Source organism: Halichoerus grypus, chromosome 2 (assembly GCF_964656455.1).
Source record: "Halichoerus grypus chromosome 2, mHalGry1.hap1.1, whole genome shotgun sequence".
NCBI classification, from domain to species: Eukaryota; Metazoa; Chordata; class Mammalia; order Carnivora; family Phocidae; genus Halichoerus; species Halichoerus grypus.
This window is the reverse complement of record NC_135713.1, coordinates 44,389,372-44,413,456: the sequence shown is the minus strand read 5'-3', so window position 1 is coordinate 44,413,456 and position 24,085 is coordinate 44,389,372. Positions and strand designations below refer to the sequence as shown.

The following is a 24,085-nucleotide window of genomic DNA, read 5'->3' as shown; positions in this document are numbered from 1 at the left end:
ATTTACATTTTAAGAGGGAGCAGTGACTTTCTAAGGGTTTCCAATGTGGACTTTCTAGAAGGAAATAGCCTCATGTCCTTCTACCATTGCTGTCAATATGGACAGAACATCAGCGTAACTAAACACAGTACTGTACTACTGTGACAAGTGATGATATCTCACAGATGAGCAGTGGGGAAAAAAGAGAGAGTAGGAAGCTGTCTGTGTGCCAAACTTGCAACTGAGCTGCTACCTAAGCCCCCGGGTTTCCCTGTGAAATGCATAAACTACCTTTGTTATTTCTAAAGGGTTATCTATTGAAACATTTTTAGGTAAAACCTGTCGTAAGATGTCTCTCCAAACTCACACTCCATCTCGGCTGCCTCCCTTTTAGAATGTTGACACGTGCAACATCAAAGTCAGAGACGTCCTGCTGAGCAGCAGCACTGCCAAGGTACCAGCAAGCTGCTTGAATACACGTAACAGCAAGAACCTAGGCAGTGGAGGGTGGCTCTCGCCCCCTGCATTCACCTCTCCCTGAATCCAAATTTCAGCTTCTAATGAGATGTTGCAGCCTGAACTAGCTTCTCCGTGGCTGACCCCACAGAAATTGGCACCAGAGTATAATATTAATGAGATGAGCATCATGCATCTGAGTAGATTACAAAATAAAAGTGTATTCCGTCCATTATCCCATTGGAACCTCATGTCCATTCCAGGAGGTGGGCCAGGTGAGTATTTTTAGCCATTTTACCAACAGAGAAGTTTGGCCCCAGGGCAGGCATTTGACCAAGGTCAAAAGGCTCACACCTGGGCTTCGGATTCTCATTCGTGCACATCCCACTAAACTTGGCTGCCTCTGAGCTCCATCACCTTTTAGGCTCCAATTGGGCAAGTTAATGTATGTAGCTATCAAGGTGTACAGAGGTTAATGAAACTAGTGATCTAAAGATGGCTGTATGGACCAGCATATCTGTGTTTGAGGATGGGCTGTGGGAGCTTAGCTATGTAACCTCCCTCTGTTCCACTTAACTCATCTGCAAAATGTGGAAGCGATCGTTTCAACTTTGTTCAGTTGTTTCCAGGGGTAGGTGAGACAAAACAACCTCTTGTACCACTAACTTACCACTTCTGATGTGATGATGATGATGGCCATGACATCAGCAAGAACTAGCATTTTAATGTCTACTAATCTTGTGCTGGGTCCTGTGCTTACTGTTTATGTGTAGGTTCATCGTGCCTGTTCCATGATGTGCCCTCACTAGTCATCTGCTACGTTGACTATGAAGCTTTTTAACATTGGAGATAACGTTCCAGGGCAGATAAAAGAAAGTTGTTTGACTTTTTTAATTACTAGAGGTAAAGGAAAGTGGAAGGGGAAAGGAGGAGGCTCCAGGAAAATCACAGAGGATTTTTTTTTCCATATAGGATGCTCATATCTGGAACTAAGAAAACATAATGTATTCTATGAGTTAAAATATAAGAGCCTTTTATATTACCAATAATTCAACAGTATAATCAAAACAGCCAAATATATCCCATCAGCCCACACTTGGTAGAATTAAAGAATGCTAAAGTTGGAAGGAATTCACAGATTCACCTTGTCCTAACCCCTGAGGGGAGGACAAGAGAAGCCTAGGGCAAATGCAAGCCAAGCCCAAGGTCTGCCCCAGAGTCACAGAGACTTTTGCATCCAATAAAGAAAACTCTCAATTAACTGAGGAGTTCTGTACCTAGTACTGTCTCCCTTCTGGCAATGTATCTAGTTGAGGACTGCCTTGATTTCTCTTGTATCTTCTACATTCAATGCAGCCGCCAGATACATATGGGGTTGAAAGGCAGGGTGGCAGGAACTTTAGTAGGTACTTGAACAGGTGGTACAAAGGGCACTTGCCTATGTGGGGTCCTGGCTGTGGCTCTGTTTTTCCATGTGCAAAATGGGGGAGCAGGGCTAGACTATATGGATCAAGAGGTTTTTACAGTCTCAATATGCTCGAATTCCTATTTATTTGATCTGAAATTCAGGATCCCAGTCTTTTTCCCCAAGGCCCCTATGGGAGCTGTGGGGGTCTTGACACACTATGCTGGCACAGGACTTGGGAGCTCTGTGACCTGGTTTCACCTCCTCCACCACTTACAATATGACCTTGAGGCAAACCACTTAAGCCATTTCGTGGCCATTTCCCCAATTAGAACACTCCCACTCTACCTCTGTGCGTGAGTGTGAGCTAAATTAAAACAATAGAGGGGAAAAAATGCTTTGAGAAAAGTAGCAAAGGGCTATATATATATGTGTGTATATATATCTATACGCATTACTAATCATTTGTTATTCTTTTTTTTTTTTTAAAGATTTTATTTATTTATTTGACAGAGAGAGACACAGCGAGAGAGGGAACACAAGCAGGGGGAGTGGGAGAGGGAGAAGCAGGCTCCCAGCTGAGCAGGGAGCCCGATGCGGGGCTCGATCCCAGGACCCTGGGATCATGACCTGAGCCGAAGGCAGACGCTTAACGACTGAGCCACCCAGGCGCCCCTCATTTGTCATTCTTATTGTCATCATTGTCAGTATTATTCTTCACAACTCCTTTGTAGGTAATGGGGGTCTATGACTAATGAGAACAAGCCTCCATCTATTGCAGGAAGAGGGGTAAGAAGTGCACAGTTCTAGGCAAAGACATGCTGACCTGACTCCTATCTGCCTATCATTTTCTCCCCAGATATTTTTACTTCTTAGGGTTAAATCGCACACTTGAGTGTGGTTGATGGTTCCGGGGTCCTAAACAGAGAGTAAGTTGGTGCCATGGTATCAAGAAACCAAACCCAGACTGTAATAGACAAATGAACAGAAATATAAAGTACCTTTTATCAGGATGGGGTTTTCAAAGCGTTTTGTGGCCAATTACATTATCTGTTCCTTTGAGGGAGGTGGGGCTTTGGGGATATGATGATTATTGATAATATTTTACATGTGCATAACACTTAATAGTTTACAAAGCCTGTTCATGTTGTTGTGCAATTCAATTCAATATTTATCAAGCACTACTTGGAGCAACATATTATAAACATTGGACACTCGGCCTCTTGGAAGGACAAGGAAGTAGGAATTTTATCCCCATTTTCAGGAGAGGAAAGGGAGACACAGAAAAGTTGAGAGACTGAGCCCAAGTCAAATTCTTAAAACAACAATTAGATCACATGCCACTTCTACTTACAACTTTCCAGTGGCTTCTCATGCACTTAAAATAAAATCCAAACTTCTTTCCATGGCATGTTTGGCTTTGCCTGATCTGGTCCCTTCTCTCTCTTCGCATCTTATCTTCTGCCATTCTCTCCTTTGCTAAAAATGTTCCAGCTACCTGGTTGCCTCTCAGTTCCTCAAACTCCACCACCAAGCTTTTTCCTACTTCAAGACCATTACACAAATTGTTGCCTCTGACTAGAATATTCTTCCCCAATTTTGTTTCTGTGGAGCTAATTAATACCATGTCAGTCTTTATGACCAGGCTTAAATATCACCATCTTAGAGAGGGTCTTCACTGATCACACCAAGCAATACCCTCATGTTATCTTCTCCCTGCATCCTGCTTTTTTTCTTCTGAGAATTTATGTCTTACACTTATTGCATGTATTTAGTAATTTTTGTTTGTTGGTTTTTTGTTTGTCCATTTTACCCCATTATAACTGAGGGCCATGAAGTCAGGTGCCTTGTCCCTCTTACTCACAAAGGTATCCCAAAGACTGGAAGAGCCTGCTACAAAGTAGGAACTCAATATATAATGAATGACTGAATGAATAAATGAGGTTTATAACCTTAGACCCAGGTCTTGAACCCAGGTCTCCTGTCTTCTGGTTTTCTGGTCCTTCCCTTTTTTGTACATGATCTCCCTACAGCCCAAGCATTGATAGTTTCAACTCTATGCCTTGGGATAGAAATGGGCAAGAATTCTATTTTTCTCAAATCACAGAGTGTGAGAGGGGACAGTCTTTGTGGTTGAGCACCTTGCTTCATGGGAAATTGATTAGATTCTTATATCACAAAATTACAGCAGAGAGACATAGTACCCCCATTTGACAGGCTCCAGTGTAGCCCAGAGGTAAATTACTTCAAGGCACACTGGCTTTCTGTGTCCTGGGATCTCCCCTGAAGCTGGGATTATCACTGAGGGAAAATGATAAAATATGACAGATACCCAGGGCAGCTATCAACTCATTCAATCCCTGCCTCTCTCCCATCCATCCATCCATCCAGCCATCCAACATTTATTGGGAACTTACTATGTATCAGGCAACCTAGCCAACTATTAGTGACCTCTCTATAGCTCAAATAACGTAAATTGCTGCATGGGTTTGCCGTGAGGGCCAAAGGTGGCAACATAAATGAAACCCTTTATAAACTCTAAAGCCCAAAACACAGGGAAGGGATTATAATTATTAGTGATATAATTTAGCAAGTGAAGAGCATTACCAGGGAACACGATATAATTAAAGGCTAATAAGTCTGTTCATTTGGAGGATTATCTGGATATAGACTTCACTTTTTTAACAATTTATTTTAACAATAAAAAAAATTCTCAAAAACAAAACAAAAAAATCCAATTTATTTTAACAAACATTTCAATGAATGGGGCACCTGGGTGGCTCAGTCGATTGAGTGACAGACTCTTGATTTCGACTCAGGTCATGATCTCATGGTCTTGAGATGGAGCCCCAGGTTGGGCTCTGCGCTAAGCACAGAGTTCTGCTTGAGATTCTCCCTCTCTCTTTGCCCCTCCCCCCACCACTTGTGTGTGTACATTCACTCTCTAAAAAAAAAAAGGTATTAAAACAATGCAGTGAATGGGAAGAAAATAAGTTTCTGTGAGTGTCTTATTTCAACAAGTAGTTTCTCCTCCCCAGGGAAACAATTCAGGAAACAGAAAACACTGTTGAATGGAGGTGTCAAGGATTAGAATATTATTTATTTATTTATTTATTTATTTATTTTATTTTTTTTTTTTTAAAGATTTTATTTATTTATTTGACAGAGAGAGAGAGAGCATAGCAGGGGGAGCAGCAGGCTCACTGAGAAGGGAGCCCAATGTAGGACTTGATCCCACGACCATGGGATCATGATCTGAACCGGAGGCAGACACTTAATGACTGAGCCACCAAATGCCCCAGATTAGAATATTATTTAAAGCAAAATTACAAATCCCAAGGCCTTAGAACAATCAGAAACTCTGGACATTTGCTCAGGCTCTTGCCCCTACTTCCTTACCTCCTCTCCCCTTCCTTACTTCTTCTCCCCTTCCTCACCTCTGCTCCCAGTGTGCAAATCCAACCTGCTGTTTAGGGCTCAGCTTCTTCCCCATCTCCCTAGGGGAGCACTTCCTAATCTCCTTAGGATACTTGCATCTCTTCCTCTTCTCTTTAAATTCTTATAACGTGTATAAACTAAAACCTAGAAATTCATACTTAATTCCATGCCTCTTGGGGTTTTTTTTCTTTTTTCTTTTTTCTTTTTGGCTCATTTAGTTCAAGTTAATAAAGCTCGGCAGATACTGTCATCATCATCCCTGTCTTTTTTTTTTTTTTAAAGATTTATTTATTTATTTGAGAGAGCGAGAATGAGAGAGAGAGAGAGTACATGAGAGGGGGGAGGGTTAGAGGGAGAAGCAGGCTCCTTGCCGAGCAGGGAGCCCGATGCAGGACTCGATCCAGGGACTCCAGGATCAGGACCTGAGCCGAAGGCAGTCGCTTAACCAACTGAGCCACCCAGGCGCCCCATCATCATCCCTGTCTTAAAGATGGAAAAACAGGCTCACAGAATTTAAATAGAGTGTCAAGGACAGGTGACCAGCAGGTGGTAGAAATAGGATTAGAAACTAGGCCTTGAGTTGGGATGCCTGGGTGGCTCAGGTGGTTAAGCATCCGACTCTTGGTTTCAGCTCAGGTCATTATCTTGGGGTCAAGAGATGGAACCCTGTGTCCGGCTCTGCAGTCAGCATGGAGTCTGCTTAGGATTCTCTCTCCCTCTGCCCCTACCCTGCTCTCTCTCACTCTCTCTCTCTAAAATAAATAAATAAGTCTTGGAAAAAAAAAAGAAAAGAAACTAGGCCTTGAGAATCCTAGTCCAGTTCTCTTTTCAGCACAACTCCCCTTGTCTGAATCAGTATGTTGACCTGATTCGAATTGGGCACAGCAGTTGGGTGTTCAGATGAATGTTATTCTTCCCCAAGTGCTACTGGTGTGTATGAAGACCCGCTGTCCACAAGGTCTCACAGAGCCCCCCAGATCCAACATTCTTTTGTCTAATTGTCACTCTAAGTTCGGTGGTGGCCTTCATGCCCAAGGAGAATCCTCAATTCCTTTCTGACATTGCACTGCAAAGAACCAGGAAACAGAGCATCCCTACAACCCTCTCTGACATGGGAAGGGCCACTGAAGCTCCATGACACTGGATTGGAGTTGTAATCCTACCTTGAGTTCTGAGTTCCAGTCCCAGCTCTGTAGAAACTCATGGGTGACTCTGGGAAAGCCCTGGATCTCCCCTAGGCCTCAGTTGCTTACTTAGAGCAGCACAGATTTGGGGAGCTATATGACATCTCTCCTGTAGCTGATGTTCAGCAACCTTTCCCAGGCTTCAGGGCTTCCTAGACTCTCCAGGGGTAAATTTCCAGAGTTTGAAGTGCTGGATTGTGGGTCTGCTGAATTCCCTACTCTTTGTAGTTCTAAAAATGGTAAACAGCATTATTTAACAGATGGTGTGCAAGTTATTTATTTAACCCTACGTAAGATCATTGAGCAGGTAGGCAGCCAATATTTAAGGCCTGGCTGAGGCTTTCATGATCCTTTTGCCTGTACCTGGGGTGGGGAGGTGTAGGACACCTCCCCAGTAATTCAGGTATATTCTTCTTTTTCTAAACCGCTCTCTCTCTCACTCTGGCTCTTGCTCTCTCTCTCTCATCTTGACTTCCAAGGGAGCTCTCTGTGTAGCACTACTGAGCTGAGAAAGATAAGGCCCAAGAGACCATCCTAGGATTAAGTAGAGTCTCCTTGTGATTTAGAAGCCTGAGATTGCCAGCTCTAAATCAACATGAATTCTCCATTTAATTTGAATCACTGGGTTTTACGAGTCTGTTTCTCTTTCAGTTTATCAGTCAGGCTCACTCTGTTTGTTATTGTTTCAGTATTGTACAGGTAGACACCTCATAGTCTGGCAAGCCTGAAAAGGGCCTTAGGGATTTTCTAGACCAAGCCTTGGGTTGCAGCTAGAAGGAAACAAAGTGAGGCCAAGTATAGGGAAGAGCCTTGTTCAAGGTCACTTATCTAAGGGGACTAGAACACAAGTTTCTTCTCTCTGTCTTTATTATATTTTTCCTACCTCATATCTCCTTTGCTTTGCTTTAAACAAAGGCTCTCGTTTACTATAATCATTTACCCTTTCTTTCCATCATTAGATAATCAATCACTCACTTCAGGGGTTCCTATCACAACAGCATGCTGAAACTTCAATTAATCTGAGATCAGCTCACAAGACGCTTACCTTGAGCTATTTCTCTGATTAGCTTTCAGGAGAAATAGATACTTTCTCTCCCTCCTTCATTCTGTTCTGTGTTTCATACATATCCAAGCTATAAAATTTAAGACTGCTTTGTATTAAAATTAAAGAGAGGCCTACATTTAGCCTTTTTTCCTAGAAAAAGATACTGATCGTTGAAAGAAAAATATCCTTACCTACTTCTTTGAACACCCGAATTCAATTACTGGCCACTGAATGTATTTTTTTGATAACATAGCAGGGTATTTATTATTTTTATTATTATTAAGAATAAAAACAGAAATAAGCATAAGTCAGAGTTTACATAAGTTACAGTTTATCAAGGCTTTAAAATAGTCTCCCTCTTCCCCCAGAGGGACATGGAAAGCATGCTGACACAGAGCAACCTTCTTGTGGGAGAAATAATGGAGGCTCAGAGAAATTAAACAACTTTCCCCAGTCATCAAGCTACCACAATAACAATTCTGATACTCAAATCAAAGTCTCCTGTTTCCAAGCCCCTATTACTGTCACCATGTCACCTCTCTGCACATCACTTTTCCTTGAATGTTTGTATTATAAGGCAGCTTGGTATTTGGTGAGATTTCTGGTCCTAGAAGGAGAGGATCTGGGTTTTAGGCTCCTCGCTAGGTAGGTGGCCCCTTCTTCCCCTAATCACCCAGCTGGTTTCTTGGATGCTTCTGTTACAGATCCATGGAAGGTGGCATCAGGACCAGCCTTCATCTTGTCGGTTTCTTGCCTAGGGCTCCAGACCACCTGGCACACGTCATCACAGTAATAGTAATTCTCGTGTTACACTGTCATATACATTCGTCGTCTGTCTCCCCCGTTACACCTGGAGTCCTTTGAGAGTGCACAAACTGCATCTTATTCACCTTTATGTGTCTGGCACCTGGGACACAACCTAGCACTTAGTTGGTCTTTGAAGTATGTTTACTAAATGAATGAAGACTCTAGTCCAATACTCTCAGGTGACATAAGAGATGATTTGCCCAAAATCTCACAGGGACCTGATGGCAGAACTGGAACTAGATCCCCCATCTTCAGGCTCTTTTCAGTGTTCATTCACCTCCATGCATGAATAAGATGATGTTATTTCTTTCTTTTTTTAAAAAAAATTTTTTTATTATTATGTTAATCACCATACATTACATCATTAGTTTTTGATGTAGGGTTCCATGATTCATTGTTTGCGTATAACACCCAGTGCTCCATGCAGAATGTGCCCTCTTTAATACCCATCACCAGGCTAACCCATCCTCCCACCCCCTCCCCTCTAGAACCCTCAGTTTGTTTTTCAGAGTCCATAGTCTCTCATGGTTCATCTCCCCCTCCGATGTCCCCCCCTTCATTCTTCCCCTCCTGCTATCTTCTTTTTTTTTTTTTAACATATAATGTATTATTTGTTTCAGAGGTACAGATCTGTGATTCAACAGTCTTGCACAACTCACAGCGCTCATTATAGCACATACCCTCCCCAACGTCTATCACCCCGCCACCCCATCCCTCCCACCCCCAACCACTCCAGCAACCCTCAGTTTGTTTCCTGAGATTAAGAATTCCTCATATCAGTGAGGTCATATGATACATGACTTTCTCTGATTGACTTATTTCGCTCAGCATAATACCCTCCAGTTCCATCCACGTTGGTGCAAATGGCAAGATTTCATTCTTTTTGATGGCTGCATAATATTCCATTGTATATATATACCACATTTTCTTTATCCATTCAGATGATGTTATTTATTTCTGCTAACAATGAGTACAGCCAACATGCATCAGATGCTGGCTAAATGCTGGGGTGCTGTGCTAAGTGCTTTCTGAGCATGATCCTATTTGATTCTTCTAACTACTCTGGGAGGTAAATTATATTTTTATCCCCATTAATTACTAAATAAATGGCTTTAGGCTGAAATTAGCTTTAGATTTCTTCTCACCTTTCAAATATCCTCCAGGCACCCTCCTCCCCCGCCCCCGCCTCTGCCAAATGAAAGATAAAATAAAAGTCAGTACTGGGACAGAGGCCGGAAGGGCTTCTTCCTGTATACATAAGACACACACATTTCTGGCATCCTCAACAATAGATGTCCTGGTCAAGAAAGCATGGATGAGGAGATGTGCTCATTAACTGCTAACTTCAGACCTCTTAGGTTTTCTTTATTTGGGCTGTCACTCAAAGTGGCCTTATTTTTTCCAGTCCTCTTGTGAGTGTCTCCTGCTTATTTGTTTATCTGAAAGGCCAGACTCTCTGGGATGGGCTCATTAGAAGACATTTCCTTTCACGAGGGCTGGGAGAATGGCAGGGACACAATTATCTCCCACATGCCCCCTTCTTGCCATGCCAACACCACAATAGAAGGCACCCAGTTGAGAGCCAACCAAAACCCAAGTCAGCACAAAATGCCCTCTGCTGGAGCCCAGCTGTGAAAAAGAATAAACATCTTCAAAGCCCTGACCACCCTCTCATCTCTGCCATGTAATCTTCCCCTGACCTTTGCATCCCACAATGATCCCTCCTTCTTTGGATCCATTGAGTAATACAAAACCTTGCAATCAGAGTCATATAGCCATAGACATTTCCAGTCAAAAGGGACCATAGAGATGATTGAGACTAAGCATGGCAATACCCCAGCACTTACGCCAGCCACTCCTTGATTTCCCACCCATGGCATACAGCTTTAATCAGCTGTGGCACTGTTCCCAGCTCAGCTTGGATGCTGCCTGAGAATCCTTTTCAAAAAAGTGCTCTAGGCAGAAGAGAAAAGTAACTCTCCCATTCAGGATAAAAGGCATAGAAGGACTAGAAAAGAAGCCCCCTGCTTCCCATTCCAATGCTCTTTCCGCCACTATATCTTTCTTGATGGTGTACTCTTTTGGGGTCATCTCATCTGAATGAGCCCTAACATTAATGGAAAAATTTCAGCTTCCTGAGGGTGGAGCCTGGGTCATTTGTTAATCTCCTGGGGATGCATCATGCTGAGTAGTATACATGCTGCTTAGCTGACGAGAGAAATGAATAATAGACTCCAGCTCCTAAGTGTAATAAAGGGACACTTGAAAATTTCAGTAAGTATTTATAGGAACCATCTTGGATTAAGTAATCACATGTTATACAACCATTCTCTGGATGAAATACATTAGAGAGCCACTAAGGCAATCAGAATATTTCTCAGTGACTTATTGGATCCCATCTAAGGCTAATCAGTTATAAGAAATCCAAAAGGCTCTTATGTGAGTTAGTTTCTCACCTACAATGGCAACTTCTCAAGTTTTTCACCAAAGTAGCCTAAAAGCAGAGAAGAATGGTGTCAGGGATAGCCCCTAGGGATCTGAGGCATAGCTCTAAGCAACCCACACGAAGTAAGACATTACTTTGAAATACTATGTTTTATCTTGAAAACTCATGTGAGTTTGGATTCTCTTCCAAAATATAGCAACGTTTATTTTAATAAAAAGTTTTCTCCCAAATTTTTAAGTTGATTGGACGCCACGGGGAAGTACCATATTTTCCCCAGGGCTTCATATACTTCTTAGACCCCCAGAAGTCGGCAAAAATTGCCCATGGGACAAATCTAGCATGGTACCTGCTTTTGTATGGCCTGTGAGCTAAGAATGGTTCTAATAATTTAAAATTGTTGAAAAAATTATAAAAAGAATATTTAGTGATACATGAAAATTATATGAAACTCATATTTCAATGTCCATAAATGACATTTCATTGAAACTTATTTATGTACTGTCTATGGTTGTTTCCAATGATATAATGGTAGAACGGAGTAGCTGTGACAGAGATAAAGCCTAAAATACGTATCTGTCCCTTTATAAAAAAAATTTCCCACCTCTGTCTCTATCACAGGCTACTCCATGGCCATACATGTTTTCATCATGGGAAGATACACTATGTAAATCTCAAGTGTAGGCACTTTTGCCCTTCCGGGCACGTTTGGCAATGTCTGGAAACATTTTTGATTGTCACAAATGGAGGGGAGAGGGTTGCTGCTGGCATCTTACAGAGTGAGTAGAGGCCAGGATGCCGCTGAATATCCTTCAGTGGTAAGGGCATCCCCCACAACAAAGACTTATCCAATCCAATTAAATGTCAATGATGCTGAGGTTGAGAAACCCTGGTATATACCATCTGGTGTTAAAGGCTGGTTCTCCTCTCCCTCCCTCATTTCTTTCCTCCTCTCAATTAAACACAGACAGACCCTTGATATTAGTAAATCAGAAGGGATTACTCACTTAGGCCTGAGAGACAGACACTCCATAAATATTTATGAAGGATGAGGATGACTTCTGATTTTATTTGACCATAGGAATAATAATAATAATAATAATAATAATAATAATAATAATAATAACAACTAGATTTTATGAGGCACTTATTTATGTGCCAGGCATTAGGCTAAGTATTTTACCTTTTTTTCTTCTTTTATTTATTTTTTTATTATTTTATTATTATGTTTGGGCTAAGTATTTTACCTTTATCCTCTCATTTAGTCATCATTTGAGCCTTGTGAGGTGGGTACCATTATGACCCCATGGTGCAAATGAGGCAATTGAAACTCAGAGAAGTTAAGTTGCCAAAGGTTACAAAGCTACCAAGTTATAAAGCAGCGATTTGTACCTAAGAAGTCTGACACCAGAAATTTAGCTTTTTACCATGATACTGGCACACTCATTAACTCTTCATTTTAGTGCTTTGATGTGGGTGAAAGAATTTAATTTGTCCATCCTGCATCCCCACTATTATGCACAAGAAAATAACTGCTACCCTCAAAGCCTAGCCTTCAAGACACTGTCCTTAGCACAAATTTGTTTTGCTATAAAACTGCTTTGTAAATTCAAGTGCATTGAACCACACAGAAGATGGTGGGTCCAGAAAACTCTGTAATAACTGTATGATCCATGTTCTAGAGGCTCCTTGTAGGAAATAACAAGACTCACTGAGATATTAGAGCCAATTAGCACCTAAATAGGTTTCTTATTTCTAGCCCAGATATAATCAGAATTGAACAGTCATTATTAAAGGGATAACTTTGAAAGAGAAAGTAGATAGTTATTTGAAGTAATGAATCTCAAACACAGGATACCGCTCCTAATTTTGGCAAGCCTGGCTTAGAGGAAAAATGGCAAATATATTTTTTTACATGAATCAGTGTGGCTTGTCTGATAGGTCATGTTAATAGTTGAGTGAGAGTGTGGACTCCAGAAAAAGATCATTTGGTTTCAAATCCCAACTTTACCTACCTTTAATAACCAGTTAGGCTGCCCTGAGCCTATTAACTGATATTAGCCCTAGGTTTATAGAGCATGAACTCTAGTCCTAGCTCTGACACAAACCCGTTATTTGTGATCCCGGGCAAGTTAGATCACTTTTCTGGGTCTCTGTTTCCCCAGTTGTAAAAAGGGAATAATGGCACCTTCCCTCTCTATCTCTTTATGTGGTACAAAGGAGCTAATATATACACACAAAAAGGTTGTCACTAGTAATGGCTACTCATAGGAATCTTTACTGTCCAATCCCTGGAGTAGGAAAAGTAAGCCATATATTAAAAAAGCCAATAATATACTGAGCCAAGTGAGCAGCACACAATGTTGCCAACAGCCTCAATAAGGAAGTGCCAAACAAACATGAAAATGTAACAAAATACAGAATGAGGGTCAATGTTATCAACATTTTGTATCTGGGATGCCCCAGGCTCAGCCAGAGCTTGCCAGCTGGGGCTCTGCCTGACAGCTGTTTGCAAGCAGCTGGTCTTGAGTGCCACAGCAGGGAGGTGACAAGGGACACCTGTTGTTCTGACACCTAGAATAGAGCTTGGTTCCGCAGAATACAGTGGCTCTTGAAATAAAGGTTCATAGTTTTTATTTGGCCTAAAATACTGGACTGCATCCAATGCCTACTGCCCGGCTGATCCGAGTCTGCATACCCATGGCTGGTATTATAAACAATGTTGTTTACATAATTACTGAACTGTAGCATAGACCCTTAGGGGAAATAAATTAGTAGGAATGATGTGCTTGCAAATCTGGGCATTAGTCCACAACTTCATCAGATTCAGAAGCAAAATATTTCCTGACTACCTACTGTGTGCTTAGTGCCTTGTCAGATGCTAGAGGTGGGAGGGAGATAAAGATGTGGCCCCTGTCCTCCATGAGCTTACAGTCTAGTTGAGAGACATATGTCTTTTACCTGAAATTATAATGCTATTGAACAAAAACCAGTACAGCCAGTAAGTACCACAGAACCTGAGAACAGGGGAGTCATGAGTGATATGGGAGATGTGACATTCATGGTGGATGTGGGGTTTCAGTAAAGCCTTGAAGGCATAAAAAACTGGTGGGGAAGGGCATTCCAGAGTGTGAACAAAGGCGTGGACACAGAGGACATACGTGCAAAAGATTCTCTGGGAAAAGTGTTTTGGGGCTTGAATGCAAAGGTCTTCACATCAGAGCTGGATATGAATTTCACCTTGAAGGCAAGAAAAAGCCAGAAAAGATGTGAAAGGTAGAGAGAGCTTTAGGTAAATGGAGAAGCATGAAGAGGGTAGAGGGACAAATTTGGACCCAGCTTCAATAGTCCAGGTGCAGGGTAGTGAGGGCCAAGATAAAGGTAATAGCTATAGAAATGGGAAGAAAAGGATGCATGTTATAATTACAGAAAACTCCATAGGACTTTGTGAGTGCAGACTTACTGGAAGCCAAGGAGAGAAAGGAATCAAGATGGTGTTATAGTAAGAGTTTAATGATAGCATCATTATTCTTCTGACTCAGTAAATCCTATCAAAACCATCTGAATCACTCAACTGCTTCTGATGATATTTTGATAATCTAGATCAGTGTTTCTCAAGCTTTAACATGCATACAAATTACCGGGAGGCCCTATTAAAATATAGATTTTAATTCAGTAGGTTTGAGGTAGGGCCTGAGACTCTGAATTTCTAACAAGTTGCCAGGTGACATTGATGCTCTTGGTCTGTGAACCATACTTTCATTAGCAAAAGGCTAGAGTCTACTTTATTTTCATGCCCAACATCAACAACTAGATTAGAACTTTAAAATAAGGTGGACTGACTATAGAGAACAAACTGATGGTTACCAGAGCAGGGGGGCGTGGGGGGATGGGTGAAATAGGTGATGGGGATGAAGGAGTGCACTTGTGATGAGATACCACTTCACATCCACTAGAACATCTATCATCTAAAACACAATAACAAGTGTTAGTGAGGACGTGAAGTTGAAGCCCTCATATATAGCTGGTGGAAATGTAAAATAGTACAGCCATATTGGGAATAGTTTGATCCTCAAAAAGTTAAACATAGAATTACTGTGTAACACAGCAATTCTACTACTAGGTACGTAGCCAAGACAAATGAAAGCATGTGCCCACATGAGAATTTGTATAGGATTGTTCATAGCAACATGAGTCACAATAGCCAAAAACTGGAAACAACCCAAATGTCTGTCAACTGAGGAATGGAGGAACAAAATGTGGTATATCCATATAATGAAATATTATTTGGTCATAAAAAGGAACTAAGTCCTGATACATGCTACATTATGGATAAATCTCAAAAATATTATGCTAAATTAGAAAAGTCAGTCACACAAGAGTACATATTGTATGATCCCATTTATATGTAATGTCCAGAATAGGAAAATCTATAGAGACAGAATATAGACTAGTGTTTCCTTAGGATTGAGAACAGGAGAGGACAATAGGGAGTAACAGCTAATGGGTACAGGGCTCCTTTTTTGTTGGGAGGGATATGTTCTAAAATTAGATTGTGATGACAGATACATAAATCTGTGAATATAATACAAGGCATTGAATTCAACCCTTAAATGGGTCTTAAGAAAGCTTTTAAAAGAAAAGAGAACAGCCATAGAAACTGAAATGACTGAGAGAATTTTTATTTCTATTTGAAAGAAATATTTTTGCTGTTTTACTCTTTTGGGAGAGGGGACAGTTGCTTAGAAATCCAGATATATTGAAGTAGCTTTCCTTGTTTAGTGTAGATTTTTGTTTGGGGGTGGCTTTGGAAGAATAATGACATGAGAGATCAAAGGCAAGTCTACTGGCAGAAAAAAATATGTTAAATTAGATCATGTGATAAAAATACCTGAATAGCCAGCCAAAAGACTTCCTTACGTGACTGGAAGTATTAGATAGGGCCGCTATAGAAGTACTCCCTGAAACTAAAAGAGGAGAATGTCTGCGAATGAATAATGGCTCTACATCTTTAAAAATAAGTCCTCTCAGCAGTAGTTTATCAATGGGGGACTGGGAAGTTTCCATATCCTCAAAGTTCTGATGAAGAAAAAATGAAGTGGAAATTGTAACACTGAGCTTATCAGGCTGTGTAAGAATTAAATGAGATGATGCCTGTGAAGATGCTTGGGCCAAGGGGGTGCTCAGGTAACGGCAGTCTGACAGTACTCGTGAACCCGAAAGGAGAGAGAGGCTGTTCGCTGGATAATTTATTATTAAGCTACATCTTCCTGATACACTCATTTCTACACAATACACAGACATGGCCATGGGGGAGGTTATCATTTTGTATCTTTTGATTCTTTAAAGTGGTGCTAGGCAAACATGGCCACCTGTGGTCTCCTCTTCTCCCATTTCTCTCTCTCTCTCTCTTTTTTTTCCCTTCCTGACAATCTACTTTCCATTGTTGACATAACTTTCCATGAGGCATCAGAATGGCATGGTCTCTGCTGTAATGATAGCCACGCTAAGCCTTGGCATGCAGTCACCATGTGAAGAAATACAGGCCATGTGGGGAAGCCGTGGGTCAGTGTACCAGCTGACAGCCCCTTCAAAGCCTTCATTAAAGTGAGTGAGCTTTCAGAAGATCTCAGCCTCTGCTTTTCAAGTCTTCCAGCTGAGATCTCAGACACTGTGCTGTCTGAATCCCTGACCCACAGAACCATAAGAGATAATAAATAATTATTGTTGTTGTAAGCCCCTAAGTTTTGGGGTAATTTGTTAGGCAGCATTGGTAACTAATGCACAAAATTTGCCCCATTCCAAACCCCATATCCTTAATCACTCTGCTGTGTAACAAAGAACTAAACAAAACAGAAACACTTCTAGTCAGAATTGGGTTCCCCGTGGAGACTTTCCTACCTCCGGGAAAGGCGGCATTGTCTGAAGACTCCCAAATCCAGCCCACGTGACTGCATACTTATCGTGGTAAGTGGAAACCACTGCAGTAAGTGTACAGGGCAGTCTCTCAAGCATTTAGTCGCCCTGATGCAGGCACCTTGAACCTAGTCATCTCTGAAGTATTAACAAGGTTGAAACTCTAGACCTGGCCAAGGTGAGGAGTCTAGTCTGTGCAGAGGTCACATCCTGATCTTGGCATACTCTTCAACCAGTGGTCATGGTTTATACACAAAATAGCTTCTCAGTTGTTCAAAAACCAGCAGCATAAGTGTCTATGTGTAGGACCAATGTACATTGCACTGTATAAATATGAAATCTTATTAATAAGGATTTAGAGTCCTCAACAATGCTATTTATAGTACATCTTTTTTTTTTCTTTTCTATAGTATATCTGTTTTCGTTTTTTTTTTTCCTTGTTTTTTTCTTTTGTCCCTGAGAACCAAGACACTAATGGAAAGAGACCAATTTGAGATGAAAGAGTCTTTTTGCAAACCAGGTTTTCTAGTCCCCCTGCAGGGGAGAAAAAAGACAGAAATGAGGGGTGGACAACAATGGACTTCTTTGATGCCATGCTCCTCCTTCAAGATGGACTGACTGCACCTCCCAGAGAAGAGAATTTTTTGATCTGCTGCACAACCAATATTATACATATTTGACGGAAACAGTAGATTGGCAGTGGGCGGTGGAAGCAGCAGAGAACAATGACAAGTTACAGTTTTGTGTTATTTCATTTTTTCCCCCAAACTATTCAAGCCCTCTGAGGCAGACTAACCTGACTTCCTCTTCCTATGTTCCATCCTTCACCCTCCTTGCTGTTAGGAGAAGAAAAGTTTGTAAGGGGAGATTAAAAAAACAACAACAACAATAAAAAACAGCTGCATTTGAATGCTTGGAGAACAAAACAATTGGTACCTTTCACATGTCTGAAGGCTGAGCTCCATTATCTCAGAGTCTGGGCATGGGGTAGAAAATCAGCTTTCAGAGGGCACAAAGCCAATGCTCCCTTCATGACTGACTTAAAAAGGAAAAGGCAAAGCTCTGCTTTTAGGGAGAAAAAAAAAAAGAAAAAAAGGAAGCAAGGTTCCAAGTCATTACATTTTATATACTTTGGAAAGCACCCTTTTAAGGGAGTATAAATGGAGAGGTATAAAAATGATGAAATTGGAAGCCCTGGGTTCGAGTCCCAGGCTTATGTGTTACCAACCGTGAGACCTTCAGATCTTTTCATCCTATCACCTCTGTTGCCTGAGTCAAGTGAAGATTCATGCCTTCACTCACACACTCACTTGTTCACTTATTTGTTGAGTGAGCAATCAAGCTCCACACACAATCTTTGCCTTCAACAAGCTCACAGTTCAAAATATTTCCCTCATCTCATCACAGGGTTGTTCTGAGAATCCAATAGACTTTAAAGACATGCATGAATTTCAAATCAACACAGCAAAGTAAAGGACTCTTATTGAAGTACTATGATGTGATAAGCCCTGGGTGTTACCTGCAACTGATGAATAACTGAACTCTGTATCTGAAACTAATGATGTACTCTATGTTGGCTAACTGAATTTAAATTAAAAAAAAAAAAGTATTATGGCTTTTGAAAATGTACCTTGCAAGACCTGTTAAGCCTTGGGCACTTTGCAAGACTGATACAGAGGTCACAGATTCTCCTTCCCCATCTAAAGCCAAAAGAGGTCTTGCTAATTAGACATAGCATTGTAATGGGTCAGACTTGTCCTTCCCAAGTGTCCTTCCTGAGTCTCAGATCCTGCAACTTCCTCACATGTGTCCCAGCCACAGTGGGTATAAATGGCTTGCCAAATCTTCCTGGGGCATAGTTCTGCTCTGTCATTCCCCTGCTCATAAGCATTCAATGTTTCCTCTCTTCTATGAAACCAAACCTATAGTCAACCTGGCCCTCAAAACTCCCATCCCAAAGCATCTGTCCACCCTCATCTGCATTTATGTATACATCATTTGCCTATTTATCATTTGTAGTCATACTTGTGTTCTCCTGTCTGTGTTTTTACTCATGCAGTTTCTTCTATTGGAATACCCTTCGGCCCCAAATCCCCACCTACACATTTCCTTTTGAGGTTGAGCTCAAAGTTTGATGAACCTTTCACCTATCCTCACATTGCCCCTAACTGTCCTCTTGGTGAGAGTGATAGCCCCCTCCTTTGAACCACAACAGTGCTTTGCATATACCTCTTTCTTGGCTGATTATAATCATGATAATGATAAGAATAATAGCAGCTAGCCTATATTGAGACTTACAATGTTCCAGGCATTATGATAAATAAATGCTTTACATTAATTATCTTTTAAATTCTTGTAAATTCTGTAAGCCAAGGTAACATTCTACCCCATTGCACAGAGGAAACTGAGGCCTAATAAGGTTAAGTAATGAACTTGATTTCCCACAGCGTACCTGGCAGTTACATGGATGGGCTTTGGCATCAGAGGCACCTAAGTTAGAGTCCAGGCTGTACAAGTTACCAGCTGCATGACCTTTGCCACCTAACTTCTCAGTGTAATCTTCGGTTCCCTTATCAGTAAAAAATGGATAGTGTTAAGTTTATTGTAGTGATTACATAAGATAATGCATGTAAAACTCAGAGCAGGATGCTGAGCACAGAGAAGGTATTAGAGAGATAGTAGCTATCATGACCCCCAACTAAAAAGGCTGCTTGGAGGCCAGGATCTGATGTCTTAGTGGACTCCTTATCCCCTTTCCACATGTTTAATACATGCCAGCTGAATAAACCAAGGCCATTTGAAGAATTTTTGACTATTCCAAGGCCTTCCTGAAGAAATGTATTGTGGAGAAAAGTGCATAATTGAGGAGAAGGAAGTTACATAAATTACAGGAAGCGACCAAAAATCCCTGTTCCTTGGTCTTAAATCTACCCTTCTTGTTTTGCTGAGGAATGTGTGGCCTCAAACTTGGCCTGGTTCCTGTCCCCTCCATACATGCAGGTCTTTGTTATTCTGCTGCTCTGGCTTAATTACTTTCATGGGAGCGTCTTCAGAACTCCACTTAGTGGTACATAATTGCCCAGCTAAATGTTGGGAAGCTACAAGACCAAAGGCCCACAGTTTATGCCCAAAGCCTTCATGGTACTTTCCAAATCTACGGTCTAGGGGAGAGTCATTGGAGGTCACTACAGGGTAGCAATGAGGGTGTAGGGGCTGAGGACACAGGTAAAGGCCAGACCATTTAAGGCCTTATATGTCTTGTGAAGGCTTTGCAGTTTTATCCCAAGGACTTTGGAAAGCTACTCAAGATTTTAAGCAAGAGAAGTTGAAGTAATTTGCCCATGTCCAGTGAGCTTCTGGTAGCAAAACCAGGATTGAAAATCTGGTCTCCCGTTCTAATTTGCCATGCCTTGATAAACATCTTGGCATCCCTCCTCCCAGGTACAGACATTAATGAGCAAAAATGAGAGCAAGTGGATAGAGAGCTTCATGGACTGCATTTGTGCCTCTGTAGGAAGCAGGGCAAGGCTGAACGATGGGTCCTTGGAAGGTCTGAGGTTAGTGTCTGAGCCAGACCTCCAAACGGGTGGGAGGCCCAGAGAAAGCTTGCATTATGTTGCCTGGGAAATGCAGGATGAAGAAACAGAGCTTAGCCATCAAACCCATTGCCAGGGGATAGGGTTGCTGAGGTCCTAGAAAGAGAAAGAGGACTGGTAATGTCACTTAGTGAAAGAGTAGACTATGGTGGGGGCTGTATAAGTTAATGGAAAAGGTAAAATTACGGGAAGAGAGGAGATTGGTGGTTGTCAGGGCTGGGGTTGAAGAAGGAACTGTCTACAAAAGTGCTTAAGGGAACTTTCTGGAGTAATTAAAATATTCTAAATCTTGATTGTAGCGGTGGTTACATGAGTATATACATTTGTCAAAATCCACAGAATGTACTCCTAATAGGGATGACTTTTACTTATGTAAATTATACTAAAATAAATCTAATTTTAGAGATATCATCCATAGGGTTATGGAGAGTACACTGACCCAACTTCAGACCTCAGGAAAAGAACCCCTGCTCTAGGGTCAAACAAATTTTGAAGTGGAAAGGTCTCCCAAAACATGGAGACCACACCTACTTATTTCAAAGGTAGGAAAAGTGAGAAACAAGAAAATACAATGCCATCTCCAGGATCACATCTCTTACTAGTGATGTTCATTCTTGCAACCAATATTAGTGGCACCCTTACTGCATTCTAAACACTATGCTAGATTCAATACCTACCTGAGTATCCCAGCAAATAAGAAAAATGACGCTTACTGCCTTGAAGATCTGGAATTTTAACTCAGGTTTTTGACTCTGTAGTTTATCCACAATAGACTATAAGGGCTCCAGGGAATATTTAGTTCCCAGATCTTGCTGGAGCACTAGACTGGGAGCCAGGAGACTTGTATATGGATTAAGTGAGCAGCAAGGAAGAATGAGCTTTTGAAACTCAACTGATCACTGAGCCTCTCCTTTCTTCCCCACATGTAGATGGGGAAATAGGTAAATTCCCTAAAGAACCAACATCAGCTCCCACACTGTGCTAAGATCAAGAATTTCCCCGGAAGCATGGACTAGTACAATGATTAAAGGCCCTCCAAAATGGCAGCTATGAGGAGGAGTGGCATAATAATAGTGCAGTAAGGGAGGGCAGAATGGGCCTGAGGATCAGACGGACCTGGATTCAAACCCTGGTCCTGTACTACCCGTGTCACTATGGGTAAGCCACTCAATAGGATTAAGCCTCAGGTTTTTTATGTAAAATGAGAAAAACAATGATGCCTATGCCTCCTAGGTTTGGTGTGAGGATTAAACAGGATAATGCAAGTGCTGACATATTATCATCTCTTACTTAATGGCAGTGACTGCAGCTCTAAATGCCGTCATCATCAATATCATCATTCAAGTTTCTACATTTACTCTCTGTATCACTTGAAAGATTTCTTCCTGATCAAAAAGGCCAGGTTGTTACTTAGTCACCAGACAGAGCAATTTCAGCTTCTTTCCCTTTGGATCAAATCATTTGACATTCAGTAAGGGAAGAGTTATTGAGTGGCTGAAGTATACACCTGAGTCCCCTTCAGCAGTGGCTGAAACTCCAGCTTGGACAGGCCAATTCACATGCACAGAAGCTTCCAGATAGGTCTCTGTACCCATGGACCAATCAATCACTTCCTGCCCTGGGCTCTCTGCAGTGCCAGGCTTGCACCCAACTGCCTTTCCAGTCCTCCCTGGCCCTTGCATTTTAACAGTGAGTCTCCATGGAGGAGCACAAGGAAACAAGAGTGTGCCTGCCATGGGGAGGGGTCATACAACACATCACAATTCCTTCAGGACAGCAGTAGTGGTGAAAACATGTTCAATATTAAACATTATAAATTATTAATCATTTATGTACACCTATTGTTTTTATGGTACAGATTTCCAAAAATAATGTGTCTCAAATTTTTCTGAATTCGTAGGGATGTGTAGAAATGAAATTTGCTCTCTGTATTAAGTGATACTCAATAAGGGGCATGCTCCAAATGTATATCTGAATCTAGTGGGGGGCAGGAGGGTGGGAGGCTTTTCTGATAATCCAAAGGAGTAATCATTAATTTTTCTTTAAAAAGTTGCAAAACATTGCTGTAGTGAGACCCCAAAATCTAAAGACTGAGAGAAATTTTACCCCATTTCACACGCTCCTGTAATAAGCACTGCTCTGTGCTAAGCAAATGGCTACATCACTGAAAACCGGGAGTTCCATGCTGCATGTCCTGGAAGCAAAGGGATCATGCATGATCTCTGTCATGATTTAACAAATGGAGAGGCTCCTTCCAAACTCAGTGGAAGCCTGGCACAGTCCTACTTTCAACTGGTTTCTAGGAGGTAGCGTTGGTTCAAAAGAAAATGACCATGATACTAGCACATGGATATTTACCTCCATACCATATTTCTCTACATCTGGCCCTCCACCTGCATCAAAATCACTTGGATGAGTTTTCTTAAAAAGTACCAATTCCTGGCTCTCACTCAGAGATTCCCACTCAGAATCTCTGGGAGAGGGGGCTGGAAAAATAGAGGCTCAAGGGATTCTGACACACATCATGTCTTGATAGTACTTTGAGATACATGGCTCTAGAAGAATGAATCCACCATGATGGCACTTTCAGCTCAGAAAAATGGCCAGCCTGAAAGAAATCTTTTGGCCCCAGTAAATGTCCCAGGCTTCAACCCTCTAATTTCTGTCTTCAAATTAAACTGGTGAGAGAGTTACCTGCTTGGCTCACTCATATAACCAGGCAATTAGACCTGGCTGACTGCTTCATTCTCACCTGAAAGAGAGCCTACCACATGACTTAAAACTCAATCAAACAAAGAACCCCTTGGACTTTTAGACCACTTACAAAGACAGATGGAACTCTTTTTCTCAGGGTATTGGCTCTTCTACTTCATAGTTTTATCATCTTGATCAATAACCCAAAAGGTAGGTGGGAATCTGTTTTCTAATCTCCATCCCACCTACCACAACAAAAGATAGGAATCACTAGGGTAGAATAATGTTCGTTGGCTCTCTTTTAGTCAGGAAGGCATAAGGGAATGTAAGTAAATGAGGACTTTGTTATAGAAATATCCTCAACACTACTATCATTTATGTTTTTAAAAGTAAATTCTTAAAAACAGTAAATTCTTCCTAAGCTTAGATACTTCACTATTATAAGTAAAGCATTATTTTGGCACCCTTTTAAACCTATGTGCAAGAACAGACTAGAGGATCTCTAAGGTTTTGCTATGCAAAGTGTGGTCCCAGGACACAGAAGTGCAAAGAATAGGGTGTGCAAAGGATACTGTGAAGCAAGAAAGAGGAGAGGCCAAGAAGGCGGAAGGGGTGCAGGAAGAGGATGGGTTATGAAAGCATGGTGGTTGCTATAATCTTCATGAGACAAGAACATACTGTAGCAACAGGGAAATGAATAATGCAAAGACTCCACTCCTGGGAGAAGGAGGCTTCTGAAGGTGATTCACAGTTCTGATGGCTGGGACAGTCCATTTCAGATGCTGGAGGAGACATCTGGCTCTATTTACATATATATCTGTTCCCCCACACCAACTGAAATCCCATCTAGTCTTGGTAGGGCCTCTAAAGTCTGGTGGGATATGTAGTCATAGGTGCAGAAAGACGGAGAGTGGCCACATTAAGGATGCAGTTTGTAGCAAAGGTTAAGAGAAAAGAAAAAGTCCTTTAGGAATCATAGGCTTGATTACTAAGGAAAAAAAAATTGGAAAAAGACTTGATCTTATTCCAGTGAGTCATATCATTCTAACTCATTTTAATAAATTTGTTATGTCTCTCTGGTGAGACTAGAAGCTATATGAGGACAAATCAAATCAACACATT

General features: G+C 41.4%; 1 protein-coding gene and 1 long non-coding RNA gene across 5 annotated transcripts in view; one reads left to right on the top strand and one right to left on the bottom strand.

The window, feature by feature from the left end:
- LOC144381083 (uncharacterized) overlaps positions 1–17,773 on the top strand; it is a 912,868-nt gene extending 895,095 nt beyond the window's left edge. The window contains exon 3 of one of the 2 annotated variants that reach the window (XR_013445585.1): positions 17,746–17,773. This is a non-coding gene — a long non-coding RNA (uncharacterized LOC144381083). The remainder of the gene's footprint in view (positions 1–17,745) is intronic. The other variant, XR_013445577.1, reaches the window with a different exon arrangement.
- GRIA1 (glutamate ionotropic receptor AMPA type subunit 1) overlaps positions 1–24,085 on the bottom strand; it is a 299,370-nt gene that overhangs the window by 210,673 nt on the left and 64,612 nt on the right. The gene's annotated exons all lie outside the window — the stretch shown is intronic.